The sequence below is a fragment of the Octopus bimaculoides genome, chromosome 4 (assembly GCF_046866305.1).
Source record: "Octopus bimaculoides isolate indiv1 chromosome 4, ASM4686630v1, whole genome shotgun sequence".
Classification (NCBI taxonomy): domain Eukaryota; kingdom Metazoa; phylum Mollusca; class Cephalopoda; order Octopoda; family Octopodidae; genus Octopus; species Octopus bimaculoides.
In genome coordinates, this window is record NC_142931.1 from 68,815,092 (window position 1) to 68,832,591 (window position 17,500).

The following is a 17,500-nucleotide window of genomic DNA, read 5'->3' on the forward strand; positions in this document are numbered from 1 at the left end:
TATATATATATATATATCCTTATTATGTAGTGTGTTGAATGAAGCTTACTCTCATTAACAAACACCACATGCGATAGATATTTACAAACACATATACACACTCAAATATATATATACATACAAAAACATATATAAACATGCACACGCCCACATACACATGCACACTCGCACACACACATGCACACACACACAAACACTCACATCAATAGATATTATGCACATATCTACACACTCTGTATTAGAAAGTCTCTTGGTGCTATCACTATTGTTTTTAATACTTTATTTTGTATAGTAACTTAGTCTTTTTTCTACTTTTCAGTTTGATAGAAGATATGTTTCATCTCATGTAATACAGATCTATATTACTTGAAGCATTGTGTGTACTCTTAAAAACATATTTTTATTGCTAGCAAACAATCACCTCACAATATAATTTTTATGAATTTTCATACAAAGCCCTAAAGCGCTGCCAATACACACTAGTTGAGAGAACGATGTGTGTAAACTCAACATGTATGTATGAATATGTGTGTGTGTGAGGTTTTGTGTGTGTGTGTGTGTGTGTGTGTGTGTGTGTGTGTGTGTGTGTGTGTGTGTGAGTGTGTGCATGAGCAGATATTTATATATTTCAGTTGCCTCATTGTTGATAAGCTAATAGGTAAACAACAAGAATATATGGAATGCAAAATATATTTAATTTGCTGTTTTCTGGTCTTATTTCTTGGTCACTATCTTATTCAGTATTCATCATATCACTATCTTCACCATCATCAAAACCATCACAATTATCATTTAATGTCTATTTTCCTATAATGGCAACTGGTGCATGTGTCTCACTGTGTGGTAAGAAACTGCATCACACACAGGCAAGTGTCTTCTTCTATAGCCACACCACAGGCCAACTAAAATCTTGTGAGTGGATTTAGTGGGTGGAAACTGAAAGTAACTCTTATGTATGTGCATATATATATATATATATATATATATACATGAAGAAATCCAGTGAAATCCATGAAAGTAAAGTCAGTATATCCAGTGGTAACCTGGGTGGAGTGCTGGCATGTAGATGAGGTTTGATGCAGAAAGTTCAGGAAGTGGTTAAGATATGTAAGTCCAAAGAGTAGGAAGTTAAGGCAGGATAAAACTGGGGAGACCGCTAAATCTACAAGCTTTTTTTCATTCTCTCTCTGGTTATTTTCTATTCTTCCTTTCTGATAAAGAGTATATGCTCAAAACATAAAAGACCTTTTCATTTTCCTGAGTGTCAAACTGATACACTTGCTTGTTGTTCATGCACTTCATCTTTTGGTTTTCTATAAATTCCAACAATATATATATATATATATATATATATATATATATATATATATATTAGTTTTAGAGAAAAGAACCAAAGTTCATGAACCAGTCCATGAAAATCCACAGTCACATATAGAAAAATTAATAAGTAAAAGCACGATAAATAAATATTATATAATACAAAGTGCTGGCATGGGTTAGACGGTGTGATTGGGGACTGGCAAGTCAGGAGGTTGCACCAGGTTCCAGTCTGATCTGGCAGTGTTTCTACAGCTCGATGCCCTTCCTAATGCCAACCACTCTGAGAGTGTAGCGGGTGCTTTTTACATGCCACTGGCAAGGGAGCCAGTCAGGCGGCAGTGTATATATATATATATAATCATCAACATTTAACATCTGTTTTTCATGGTGGCATGGGTTGTGTGCATGTGTGTCTTTGTGTCTGTGTTTGTCCCTGCCATTGCTTGACAACCGGTGTTGGTGTGTTTATGTCTCCATAATCTAGCAGTTCAGGAAAAGAGAACCAACAGAATAAATTCAGGCTTAACATAAAAGGAAAAAATAAGTACTGGGGTCAGTTCACTCAATAAAATATTCTTCAAGGTAGAGCCCCTTCATGGCTGCAGTCTAATGATTGAAACAAGTAAAAGATAAAAGATAAACGATGAGATAAAATGTATTGATAGAGTGACTAATTAACTGTTTCTAAACACATATACATCACTATTATTATTATTATCATGATCACTAACATCGTTATCATCCATTTAATGCCTCTTTTCCATGCTGGTATGCATTGGACGGTTTGACAATATCAAAGAAGCTGCAAAGTTGTATTGGGCTATGATGTCTGCTTCGGTATTTATTCTACAGCTGGATACCCTTCCTAATGCCAACCACCTTACAGTGTTTACAGCATGTTTTTTTCTGTTTTTTTCTGTTTTTTTAGTGCTGGTGTCACTAGTAAGGTCAACAAGTAAATTGCAAGAAAAAAGGAAAAACGAAAAAATCATCCTTACATTACTCAAAGCTTTGTGATTCTAGTATAAATCCACCTTACCTGATGTTTGGATACAGAGTAGGAAGAATTTAAACGATATTCAAAACGGCTTTAAGTTGTCAGATTGTTTATGCTATGTAAGTGACAGCAGTTATTTTATTTTATTTTTATACACTTGCAGGCAAGATACATTAATGTGGACATACAGACAATGATTTTTAAGGAAAGGTATGCAGAACACAGGAGTTGAGATAAACTGATATTACATATGCATACGCACACACATAAATACATGCATGCATTCATACAAATATATATGCATACTTATATACATAAGTGGTTATGTAATTCAGAACTTTGCTTTCCAGCCTCATGGTTTCAGATCCAGTCCAACTTTATGCTACCTTGGGCTAATAGGTATTATTATAACCCAAAGTAACCAAGCCTTGTGAGTGGATGTGGCAGACAGAAACTAAAAGAAGAATATATATATATATTTATCTACACGCACGTATGTATATATATATATATATATATATATATATATATATATATATATATACATACATATGTGTATTTATACACACACACACACACACATATATATATATATATAATACAAAATGGGACAAGAACGCGAAACATCCAGACAGTTAGGTGATACAAAAAAGGGACAACATAACATCCAGATAGATGATACAAAGAAAACAAAGCCGGGTCATTCTCAGTTTTCTTTCGTCAGTCGAGTTCCAGATTATCTTTGCAATTTCGGCTGGTTATACTCGATACTGCTCCAATCCACACACACAACATGCATACATACATTTGTACAAACATAGACAAATGCATATCTATCTATCTATCTATCTATCTATCTATCCATCTTTTTATATATATATATATATATATATATATAAATATATACACACACACAGATGTTAACATCAACATATCTAGCCATAACTTGTGCTTATGAGTGGATGTGAATGAGTGTGCTTGCATGTATATGTGTGTATATATTTTCTGTGGTGTGTGTGTGTGTGTGTGTGTGTGTGCATGCATACTGCAAGCGTGGGTGTATGTGGGTGTTGTGTGTGTGTGCATCTTAGAATTAGTTTGTCAGTGTGTCTGTATGTGTAAATGTGGAGGAAGTCGAAGTGAGTAATTCTATTTGCCTGACAAGCAGACATTGAACCATAAAAGACTGATAATCATTAGAGAAAGCTTTCGCTGGTGCCAGTGAAAAAGAGAGAAAGAAACTTTTCAAAAGAAAATTCTGGAAAATTAAGCTGAATGCCGAAGAAGAGAGAATGATAGTGATAGTGGGGTTAGGTGAGGGATTGATCAAGGTAGAGAAGTGAAGAAGGAGAATGATTTACAGAAACTACGAGAGAGAGAGTAGAAGAAAGTCTAAGAGAGATTAGAGAGCGTGAGGAGTGAATGAGAGATAGAAAGGAGGTAGATGTTAGAGGAAGATAGAGGAGGGTGAAATAAAAATAGAGTGAGAGGTGTTATAATAGTAGTACAGAGAGGGAGTGAGAGAGAGAGAGAGAGTGATATATATAATTGTATAATATATATATATATATATATATATATATATATATATATATATTCATGTATATAGAGAGCAAGAGAGCACGGTGTATTTGTATGTGTGTGTATGTATTTATATATATATATATATATATATATATATATATATATATATATATATCATAAGAGAGAGAGGGGGGAGAAAGAGAGGGAAGAGAAAGGGGAGAGTGAGGTTTGAAATTTAAGTAGAGTGAAAGAGACAGAAATAAAGAAAGACAGAGAAGTGAGATGAAAGAAATAATATTGATAGTTATGATAGCAGTTGTTGCTGTGGCAGAGAAGAAAAGGAGAGAGAGAGGGACAAAGAAAGAAACAGAGACAAAGAAAGAAAGAAAGAAAGAAAGTGACTTGAAAAATAATGTAAGAATGTTCCTTCCTTACAATGCAATGCATGAAGTGAAGTTGTGACATAAGACAGTAATGAAAACAGTTCGAGGAATCAATGGTATGTGAAGACAAATGTGTTAAAAGCCTATAATCAGGCTTTTTATGTCTCTTATTTGCTTACCAATATATACACGTTGCACATGACATCACAATCACTGCGCTTTCCAATAATTTTGTGTATGAGTCTGTGCTTGTATCGCTCTCTCTCTCTCTCTCTCTCTCTATCTGTCTGCTTCTATCTCTGCTTTCCTCTCTAATGTATGTGTGTATAAGAGGGTGTATGTATGTATATATATATGCGTTTTGTGTGTTCGTATGATGGGTTATCTTATGTATGTGTCAATGACATTTTTTCTTCTGGCTGCCATTTTCAATAGATAGCAAAATATCAATGATTCATCCCATTATAGTATTTTTCTCCAATCATTATCAATATTATCATTATCATTGTTCTTCTTCATATTATCACTACCATATTATTATTATTATTATTACCATTATCATCCTCCTCCTCATCATTATCATTATCATTATTATTATTACCTGTTTTTTAATGTTTTTGTAGTTATTGTTGATCTCACTCTTTACCTCAATGCAAAACCTCTTACTGTTTCCTTTCTGTTGCTTTTCTCATGTATTTCCTTCTTTTCCAATGTCCCAAATGTCTTTGGCCTATGTAACCAAAGACGAAATTTTTCTGGTAGCTATGGCAAAAAGAGGTTGTGTGGTAGACTAGAATGGAAAGACCAAAGACAGGTGCTCTCTTCTTTGGCCAAGCCCTCATTGACTTTTGTTTTTATTCAATTTGGAAAGGAAGGTATGGATTAAGAGAGAGGTGCTGATACTCTACCAAAAATCCATGTAAAATTTGATGAATTGTGGGTAAATGTGACGATGGCAGTTCAAGAAAGTGGACCTACCCTAAGTTGGCATTTGTAGGCGGAGAGGTAGGAGCGTTGTAGCAGGAGAGAGGAGCACTTGACATGGTACACCTGATGAGAAAGGAGGGTCAGGATTGGTGGGATTCCTTGGTTGTGTTTTTTCCTTCTGTTCAAGACTGACATTCAGCAATGGTTTCATCGTCTTGATGCACTGTTTTTATCACTAATAAAACTGTTGGCATTTTTGATGACACAGGTATGCTAGTAGTAATAATAATAATCATCATCATCATCATCATCGTTTAACGTCCGCTTTCCATGCTAGCATGGGTTGGACGATTTGATTGAGGACTGCTGAAACCGGATGGCAACACCAGGCTCCAATCTAATTTGGCAGAGTTTCTACAGCTGGATGCCCTTCCTAACGCCAACCACTCCGAGAGTGTAGTGGGTGCTTTTACGTGTCACCCGCACGAAAACGGCCACGCTCGAAATGGTGTCTTTTATGTGCCACCCGCACAAGAGCCAGTCCAGGGGCACTGGCAACGATCTCACTCGAAAACCCTACAAAGGCCAGTCAGGTGGTACTGGCAACGGTCACGCTCAAGATGGTACATCTTATGTGCCACCCGCACAAGAGCCAGTCCAGGGGCACTAGCAACGATCTCACTTGGCTTGCTGGGTCTTCTCACGCACAGCACATTTCCAAAGGTCTCGGTCAGTAGTCATCGCCTCGGTGAGGCCCAATGTTCGAAGGTCTTGCCTCACCACCTCAGCCCAGGCCTTCCTGGGCCTACCTCTTCCACGGGTTCCCTCAACTGTTAGGGTGTGGCACTTTTTCACGCAGCTATCCTCATTCATTCTCACCACATGTCCATACCAGCGCAATCGTCTCTCTTAATCTTTTCTACTAATAATAATAATAATCTTTTCTACTATAGGCACAAGGCATGAAATGTGTGGGTGGGGGATAGATGTTCACATCAACCCCAGTGTCTAACTGGTACTTACAGGGTAAATGCATCGCAGTATTTCGTCTGCCTTCACGCTCTGAGTTCAAATTCTGTTGAGGTCAGCTTTGCATTTCAACATTTTGGGGTTGGTAAAATAAGTACCAGGCCTTGTGCCACCTTATTATTATTATTGGATTTGTGTCCCATGGGCACATCTACATAATATTATATATACATATAACATCCAACTTTCCATGCTAGTATGGATCAGAGAGACTTTGTATGGCTGGAAGCTTTTCTTGTGACCAACCCTCACCGGTTTCTTTATAAGATAATATTTCCTCATGACCAGACATGTTTTCATGAATGTTTGGAACCAAAAAGCACTTTTCTAATGACAATGGCACTCACATTTATCACACTATATATAAAGGCAAGAAGGTAGTAAAACAAGTATATACACATACATACAAACATAAGTAGGTTTATTTATCTATCTGTCTCTCTGTCTGTTTATCTATCTATCTCTCTGTATGTTTATCTATCTATCTATTTATCTATCTATCTGCCTAAATATCTGTCTGCTTATATATCTATCTGTCTATCTATATGCCTGTCTAGCTGTCGATATATCTGTCTATCTGTCTATCTATCTATATATCTGTCTATTTATCTGTCTATCTATCTATCTGTCTGTCTATCTATTTGTCTGTCTATCCATTTGTCTATCTATCTATCTATTTATCTATCTGTCTGTCTGTCTATATACATATATATTTCATTAATGAGAGAAATAGAAGAAGGAAGATACAAGAAAGGTTATTGATCACTACAATTGTTTCAACTCATCTAGCATTGATCCCTCACAGGTGGGATACTGAAAATCTGGTTTAGGTGTATCTGTCAGTATAGTTCTGTCTCCTCAGGTGATTACAAGATATATCTTGTAAAAATAACATCCATGCTGCAAGATTTCTTCTCAGTATATGCATACAAAGCAACAAATTAAGGGATACAGTTTCATTATTTAGAAGATCAATAAGAAATATCAGATGCAAAAAGAAACAAATACCCAATACAGAGTAAAAAATTATTTATATATATATAAGCAGACAACCTCAAGATGCTGTACCTTTCAGATGAGATGACAAAGGGCAGAGGAACCTGGTGCTTTACTGTACTCAAGAAGACCTGAACTCCACAGCAGAAGTGTTAAGGCCACTCTCCCTGGTGAAGAGGATTGGCATGCAAGAGTCTTGTGCCATAACAAGCATTCATGCTGGTTCCACATCAAAGCATTTGGGCAGTGCCACATTGAAAGCATCCAACACACACTGTAAAGTGGTTGGCATTAGAAAGGACATCCAGCCATAGCTCTCTGGTTTTCCAGCTCTTGGAAAACTGTCCAACCCATGCCAGTATGGAAAACACAAATTAAATGATTATGAGGCGGAATGTATACATACATGGTATTTGTTTACACCTTATGCAGAGTTTGACTACCTCCTGTACCTACACCGTAGAACCATCATGGCATCTGATGTGGCTTTTTAAACGAGACACTGTTCTGAAAAGACACCCACATAGATTGCATATCCAATTTGGACCACAAAGAGCTGCAGATAAGTTCTGATCTTTGTGGATCTTAAAATATCGTTTGAGGCCTCTGTTAGATTTGCAAACCTTCTGGTATACACTGCATTCAAAGGTGTGCACAGACATATAAGGCAAAATAGAGATGGTGTGGCCATATTGTTTGAATGGCAGATGAACGCATGCCCAAACAGTTGTTTTGTGGTGAGTTTGCAGAGGCGAAATGCTATTAGCATAAACCTTAAAAAAGGTTTAAGGATGGCATAAGGACTACTATGAAGTCACTTGGATTGAATCCAGAGGACATATAAACCCTTGCTTCAGATCAAGCTAGATGGTGAACAGAAGCATAGAGTAGAGTGAAAGTGTTCTAAGGGGCCAGGATAACACATGCAAGACTCAAAAGAGATTTAAAGAAGAATGTTACAATCAAGAAGATGAATCACAATAACCTTTTTGTGTGCACAGTTTATGTCAGACCATGCCTTTCTTTTGCTGGGCTCAAATCTCATTTGTGAACCAATGGAAAACGAACCTCCACCAACTATTCTGCCTATATACATACATACATACATACATACTTACATATTCACATACATAGTACACACACGTATGTACATATATTGCATATAGACATATATAACTACACAAAAGCACATACATACATACACACATATACACATATTTATAATAGTCATCATTCAGTTTGTGGCATTGTTCTCTCTTGGAGTATAGTAGAAGACATTTGCCAAAGGTGCCTACATACATACGCATATAATTTATAAATGTTACATGAACAATGATATTTTAAAAAGAAAGCAGTTTAATATTTAATTTCATATATTTATGAAATTGATAAATTGAATAAAATGTACAATAAAAATTTGCAGCTTCATTTTGATTAAATTACAGTGACTTCATCGAAAAAGCCTCCCACTACAGTTCACCAGCCTTTGACATCTCTGGCTGTTACTCACTCCCACACCATTTGTTATTTAAGCTTCCTTCTACCAGGGTGACAGGAGTGTGAAATGCATCACTTTTTTAATATATGTGTGATTATTAAGGTGGTGATCTGGTAGAACTGCTAACATTCCAGACAAAATGCTTAGTGGCATTTCATCTGTCTTTACATTCTGAGTTCAAATTCCACTGAGGTCAACTTTACCTTTCATTCTTTTACAGGATCAATAAAATAAGTACCAGTCAAGTACTGGGGTCAATGTAATCAACTGGTCCCTCCTCCAAAATTCCAGGCCATGCACCTATAATAGAAAGGGTTATTATTACTATCATTATTGTTATTACCATCATAGCAGTAAAGCTGACAGAATCATCTCCATGCCAGACAAAATGCTTTAGTTGTATTTCTTCTGGTTCCTTGTGCTCTGAGTTCTAGTATTATAGAAGTCAACTTTGCATTTCAATCTCTCAGGATTGATAAAATAAGTACCAGTTGAGCACTTGGGTCAATGTAATTGACTTACCCTTCTCTTGAAACTGCTGGCCTTGTGCCAAAATTTGGGACCATCATCATCATCATCATCATATTATTATTATTAAGGTGGTGAGCTGACAGAATTGTTAGCATGCCTGGCAAAATGCTAAGCAGCATTTTGTCTATCTTTATGTTCTGAGTTCAAATTCCATCAAGGTCGACTTTGGCTTTCATACTTTCGGGGTTGATAAAATAAGTGCCAGTAGAAAACTAGGATCAATACAATCAACTTAGCCTCTCCCTCAAAATTGCTGGCCTTAGGCCAAAATTTGACATCTTTATTATCATTATTATTGCAAGAGCCTGTATTCAATATATGGCTGTAGATCGGTGGGAAGGGCAAGAAGACAACACTTGATTTTCTGTATCCAAGAAATCTATGGTTTTATGTGTGGAGTACCATAGATTATTATATGTGATATCATTCAGTGGATCCTTTTTTAATTTTTCTTTTGTGTTGTTTTTTATTGTTGCCTGTTCCTTAATATGTCTTCATTGTTTGGTTGATCACTTCCTTTTACCTGATGATTAACCCTCCCAACAGCTCATCGGTTGTTGTTTTATTTTGTATTTTGCATTTATATTGTCCCTAATGTCTTGGATCCTTGTGGTTAATAGAAAAAAATAAATGATTGGCAGAACAATTAGAGAGTTAAACTAAAATTAAATACCTTGCAATATTTGTTTCAGTTTTTACATTCGGTGTTCAAATCCTGCTGACAGCTGCATCGCTTTTCATCTTGTTTGGGTCAATAAAATGAAATGCTAGTCTACAAAGTGACACTGAGGTACAAAGCTCAATATACTCATCATGACTGCCTGTCTGATAAGGGTACACAAGGCACATGTATCATAACCATATGTGCGTGACATGATGATTCCATATCAAGATAAACAGAAGCATGGCCTTGCAGGTGGAGCCCAGTTGAGTAGTCCGTCTCACTCAGGGGTTGTTTAAGGATGTTGGACAAAACACCCATGTTTCCAGAGGTGAATTATCCAAACCCCAAAGAATTCCTCTCAACCCATGACTATGATGCTCTCCCACTACTGCTCATGATCAGAGATGCATATATCGTCAGCCACTAAGGGACATGCTCAACTGTTTAAGGTCAAATAACTGACAAACAAATCTGTGGTATTGAGCAGAATATTTGCTGTAACCTGTCTTTTATATCAAGACAAAACAAGTACATGATAACACTTCCAATCAGTTAAGATCAGAAGCAATGAGAGCCACTGCCTGGTACTGCATCAGGGCATAGCAGAATAACTGCTGTAGGCCATCTTCTACACCAAGACAAAACAATGTACATGATAGCACTTCCAATCAGTTAAGGTCAGAATCCATGAGAGCCTAGTACTGAATGTGGTATTGATCAGGCAATCAGATAAGTTTATCATGAAGACACTTACATAGTGCCTTCCTTTGGTAAAGAAGAGTGGATAATGCTGAAAGATTTGATGACCTCTCTGGTCATGCTCTCTTCAACTTTCTCAAGTACTACTTGAAGAGAAGCTGTGACTGAAAATGGAGGTAAATTCTATGACAGGTTGATGGGAATGGTAAAATAGGCATGGTTAAATGGACCTATGTTAACTATATTGCTGTAGGCTGGCATTAGTAACTAAAAGAAGGCAACTATCATTTGTGCATCAGAATAATATTGGAATTTTGTGTGGGGTTCTTTAAATCCTTAAATCAATCTGTACTGTTGTTTTCTCACCATTTTGAATGTTTTCTTTCTGTTATTTTGCCTTTACTTTTATTGTTTTATTATTGTGATTTATTGTTACTGTTGATGTTGCTATTTTACTTGGTGTATATCCTCTATTGTTTTTTATATTTTTCCCGAACTTATAATGTTCTTAACATTTAAGGCATAAAACATTTTAGTGCTAGAAAGAAAATAATTCAGATAGGAGAGGCATGCAAGAAAATAATGACAGCAACAACATTCCATCATCGTTTGCTAACTCTGGGAAAAAAACAGAATAGCTTGATTTGAACCAATCAAAGAATAGGAAACATTGTGGCTGAGATATGCTACAAAAGATAGTGCCTCCTTACTCAAACAACTTCGTCATGGAAAAAGCAAGGAGGAAGGTGACGTCCTTGTTTGTAAAAGAAAGAAAAATCAAACACAACCAGATTGGGCTTCCATATATCATCAAAGGAAGAGCTGAATGGGACCCTGACCAATATATAAAATGTATCCTCCATTGAACAAAATAGGACATATGAAAGTAAGTGCCTGGTTTTTGAAAGCAAGGACAAAGTATTGATACAGGTGGAATTGGTATGCTACAAACCTGTTCATAGGTTTGTGTTGCAATAAACAAGACTTTGACAAATCAGAATTACTATCATAAATATTGGCACAAACATCAACTCTTTTCCAAAGACAAGCTGCATCAATAAGTAGATGGGTCTTTGGATCTAATGACCTCCTTAAATCTCTAAGATATGTCATAGCTGTTCGCTACTGAAAGAGAGAATGGCAGTTAGATAGGTGGTGTAGAAGGCCTACTCATTACATGTGTGGTGGTAATAGATACTGAACGGCCATCTGTTTGAAAGAAGATGGAAGAGAGAAGAAAAGAGAGGGTTACAGATGATGACAGCAGATGAAATGGGAACAAAACAATAACAGAATGTGTGGAAACTTTGCAATCACTATTTCCAAAGATTTATCACTCACAGATCTGGGAAGTAAGGGAATTGAAGCAAATGAAATCACCTTGTCCTTGGTGCTGCTACATCAGGGAGCCTCTAACAACCCAGAAACTGAGGAGTTTCCGTCCATAGCACAAAATCGACCAACGACTTTGACTAGTAGTTCTACCCAATTGTCTGGTAATAATAAAGAGAGGGGAATAGAAAATGATGGTCGAGCAAACGTGAAGAATGGAAGCTAACTGAAAGAAAAAAATGAGATAAAACTCGAAGTGAAGAGAAGAATGATGGTCCTTACGAAAATGCGTTCACCCTCAGCGTGTGTCTGAAACAGAAATTTATGGTGTTACGAAAACAGAAGAATATTACCAGAAGAAACCAGGAATGTAATGTGTTGACTGACAAAGGAATGGGGCATTAGTACTAGGACCATGTAGATGATCGAAATTTGATATATACTTATTTTTAACAATACAGAAGAGTTTGTCAATAATTACTTCGCTAGCGTTGCTAATAACAAAGAAGTACTGAATATGAGAAACAAAACTGAGAAAATATTTACTTAAGAAAAGTTTGTATCCAACACAAACAGCCGCCAGAGGTCTTTATCTACGAAGTGATAGGGCGAAAAGTAAATATTTCTGCATGGCCAAAGCTACAGTAATTTTCCTTATAATCTTAAAGCAACAACAGGTGCAGCTTGGCTGATGTGTGGAGCTATATACACCAGCTCAAAGGCTCCCATCGCAACATGGACGGCATAATACGAGAGTTCACAGTGAAGGAAATTTGTGGTGTTTGCCGTTGGATCATAGTCATAAATGTGGGTCATAACAGGCAGCAGATGAACGCCAAAACAACAATAAACGTTATATTATTGGAAAAGTATGCATGGAAATGCAAGACATAATGATAACTGAATGCCACCGGATCATTGAAGAGCTGTGGTTTTCGTAAATGCAGAAAGAAAAGCAATTAGAGTACAAAACCCAACTGATACACGTGAAGCAGTAATGATTTTAGAGGGAAAGAACTTGATAAACCGATATAGAGAAAATAGTAACAACAAAATCAACAGGACACAGAAATTCCTTTTCTCAAACCACCACCAATTGAATATTCGGAAATTCATCTTTAGTTCTGTTAGTTTTAACCAACAGTAGAAATTCGGCTTCATTATCATGGAACAAAGAGGAGAACAATTAGACAGGACTGGTAGATTGTCGGGGACAGTGAAAGTATTATAAATTATATAAAAAAAGAAGAAAAATCCAGAAATTAAGACAAGCTAGAAACCCATCGAGACTACTTGAGCTTCAAAGACGTCTGAATGAGCAGCTTTATTCTTAAAGAGATAATGGAAAATACAAAGTTAGACGATAAGGAGGGCGTAATAATTGAAGAAACGGAAAGAGTTCAAAAGATACCCACGTGGTAAGCTGTCGATGAAAACCACACGAATAGTTTATCATCACATGAAAAATATCTGCTTTGAGGATGTGGAACACGACTTGCACCACCAAACGCAAAATTTGCTGACGGGCGACTTCAGCTGCACCAGATACCAGGATGGTTGGCTTATAAGTAACAGGAAGAAGTGCTTGCCAGTGATGGTAGCATCTACAAAACGAATGTCTTTGAGATATTGTGAAAAATACCTGTTGTTATCAATATTATCATTTGCCTTTTATCCTTTGGAGATCTATAAAATAAAGAGCCAGTTGTATAATTGTTATATACTATGGTGGATATTATCAAGCACATGCTCCGCTCAATGTTAGAGCCTTTGTGTCTTAATTTAGAAATTATCAATGTTATATCTATATTTCGTCCGTCCTTACGGTCTGAGTTCAAATTCCGCCGAGGTCGACTTTGCTTTTCATCCTTTCGGAGACGATGAAATAGTATCAGTCACGCACAGGCCTTGTGTCTATAGTAGAAAGGATTATATCTATATTTAAGGCGGTGAGCTGGCAGAGTCGTTAGCGCGTCGAGTAAAATGCTTGGCGGCGTTTCGCCCGTCTTTTAAGTTCTAAGTATAAATACTACCGAGGTCGACTTTGCCTTTCATCATTTCGAGGTCGATTAGATAAGTACCAGTGGAACACCGAGGCGGGGGTCGATGTAATCGATTATCCCCTTCCCCAAAATTGCTGGCCTTGTGCCAAAATTTGAAACCAATATATATAATACCTATATTTTCCAGCCTCTTAATCACGCGAGTTCAAATCCGCTGAGGCCAAATTGAATTTCGTTTCTTCAGGATCAATAAAATGTAAGTGCCAGACATGTCCTGAGACTGATATAAAACGAATATGAGCCTTCCCTAAAAATCAGTGGTCGTCTGTCTTATCTTACGAATCATTATTACAGCAATATTTTCTGTTTACTTTCTGAGTTTAAATCTCATAGAGGTCGACTTGCCTTTCATCTTTTCCATAATTGATAAAAATAAACTACGAATCTTGTAATTGGGGTAGATTAATCTATTAATCCTTTTTCACTCAAATTCCGTTTCGCATGCTCGTCGCTAAGTGGGGTGCACTGGACGGTACTGTCCCCTCTCTATTCAATGGTTCACTCTAGATTTACAGTGACACATTAATTTCGAGACTCCACTTTAACATTATTACAAATTAGTACCCACCCAGAATATTTTGAATCACCCTCAGACACCAAAATCTGGCGACAGGTCTGTTGTCTCGTGTCGAAGAAATAATAATTATATCAATATTTATATTTCCAGCGTAAACATAAGTGGTTCAAATCCCCACCAATCAATTTCCGCATTCATCCCTCTGGGAAAGGAGGTCGATATAAAGAACCAGTTAGCTACCTAGGCTGATTAAGATCGATATAATCAACTATATCCATCCCTCAAAAGTATGTGATTTAATGTCTAGGTTATACATCAATATTATTATAGTTAGTGTTGCGAAGTTCGAATCTCACTGAGGAATGCTTTTGCGTTTCATCCTTCTGGGATTGATATTTTGAAAATATTAGTCAACTCCTAGATATATATTTGAACTATTTACTACCCACCACCACCACCACCGCATCAGTCCTAAAAACAATCAATCTATCTATCTATCTATCTATCTATCTATCAGTCTTCTGTCTATCCATTTCTCTATCCATCTATCTCCATCTGTCATCCGTCTCTCTATCTATCTATCTCTCTACCTTTCCATCTTTCCGTCTATCCAGCTATCTTTCCAGTTCCGTATCTATGTATCTGCCTGTTTGTCTGTCTGTCTGTCTATCTATCTACCTAACTACCGACCTACCTGCCTGCCTATCCACACTGTCGTTTGAGTGTGTCAAACCACAACGATAGGGTTGGTTGGTTTGCTGTCTGGTTGGTTAGATGGCTCTCGCTTGCCACAGATGCTTGGCACAAACTTCAACGATGCCTCTTCGCCTCTGCCAGTTCGAAAATGTCATTGTATTTTGGTGATATTTTATATACTGTATGCAGTCAGTCTCTTTCTCTCTCTCTCTCTCTCTCTCTCTCCCCTCGTAACACAGTCTTGTTTGATACCATAACATTCATACACGGCATACATATACATACATACACACATATACATAGATCCATAAATGTATATATGCATATACATAAATTTAAACATACATACAAGTGTACACGCATGTATACGTATATATATACATAAGTACGCACGTATACATATAAACATACATATACAAATACACAAGCACACCACTATTATACATATATACATGAAATATATGTATATACACATACGTAGGTTCATACGTGTATATATACATACGTAGGTTCATAGGTGTATACGCATATGTAGGTTCATATAGGTATATACACATACGTAGCTTCATACATAGATACACACTCCTTCGTCTTCCCTTCTCTCTCTCTCTCCCTTTCACTATTTATCTATCTATCTATCTATCTATCTATCTATCTATCTATCTATCTGTATATCTATATATGTTCATGTATGTATGTACGTATGTATGTATATGCATTTATGTGAACATACCTACATGTAAGCATGTCTGTAGGCACATGTACATAAGCATGTATGTATTTACGTATCTATATATATGTATAAGTATAGATGTACCTAGGTATACAAATTCGCACTATTTATTTATTGGTTTATTTATTCTCGCCATACACAAACACACACTACACTGACGCGTGAGTACAGTGCTGCTCATGGAAGACCGAGTTTGCTATTATTATATAAACTGACTATTGTCGACAAATGTTCAGTCACACTAACAGCATCTGCAGTTTCCGAAAATGGTAACAAACTTCACCAATAATGTTGCATTTTTTTAAAATGAATATATATGCACATATATATAAAATGTATGCATGTATGTATGCATGTATGTGTGCGTGTGTGTATGTATGTATGTTTGTGTGTATGTTTGTATGTATGTGCGTGGTTGTTAATGCCGTGGACTTCATTTTGCGCACTTGTATCTATGCTTTATCGCTTGTTTTTATTTCTTTTCGTTTGTCTTGTTTTGTATATATTTATTTTTATTATTAAATTTATTATTATCATTATTATTATTATTATTATTATTATTATTATTATTATTTGTTATTGAATCTTCTATTTTTTGTTACCTTCTTTCAAGGATATAGTCTTGTGTTTTATCGCTATTTCATTCGTGGCATGTAAATTTTTAAAAGAATTTTGTGTTCTTTATTTCGTCATTCTACGAGGAGATTAAGAGAGAGAGAGAGAGAGAGAGAGAGAGAGAGAGAGAGAGAGAGAGAGAGAGAGAGAGAAAGATTTATAGAAGACAGAGAGGTAGGAAGAAAACGATAAAAGTGAAAATGAAAGTAGCATTGTTGATTTGTTTTGAAAACGTTCACTAAAAACAATCAGGAACAACGTATACACATGTGCTCACACACACACACTGACGTGCATGAAGAAGAAATAAATGGAGGGGAGAGAGGAAGGAATTGCAGAAACAAGGAACGCAGAGGAAGGGAGGAATATGACCAAAGTATTAGAATATATATATATATATATATATATATATATATATATATATATATATATACAGAGAGAGAGAGAGAGAGAGAGAGAGAGAGAGAGAGACAGAGAGAGAGAAACAGATATGCATGTTTTGTGAGTGAGTATATAAATATGAGTGTGCATGTGTATACATACGCACATACATACATATATACATGCATGCATACATTCATACTATATTGAAAGATTTCGATTTTTGGGGAAAAAAAGTAGAGTAAGATAATAATAAAAAAAATGAAACGAACGAAAAGTAATCAGACAATATAGTATAGAAATCCAAGGAAGACCAAATCAACAAAGCGTAAATATCAAAACATAACAGCGCCAACTACATCGTATAACAGCGGCAATAAAAACAATAATAGTAATAACAATATAACAGCAGCAAATATTGATGCAGTTCTTGTGTTAAACGCAATGCCTCTTACATTCTTTCAATCCTTGTCACTAGAGCACCGGTTCGTTTTAACGCTTTCCTTATTTCCTCTTTCAGTCTGGCTGACTGCCCGTCTCTCACCTCTGTGCGTGCGTGTGTGATGTTTGCGCATACTCACATACACAAATACAC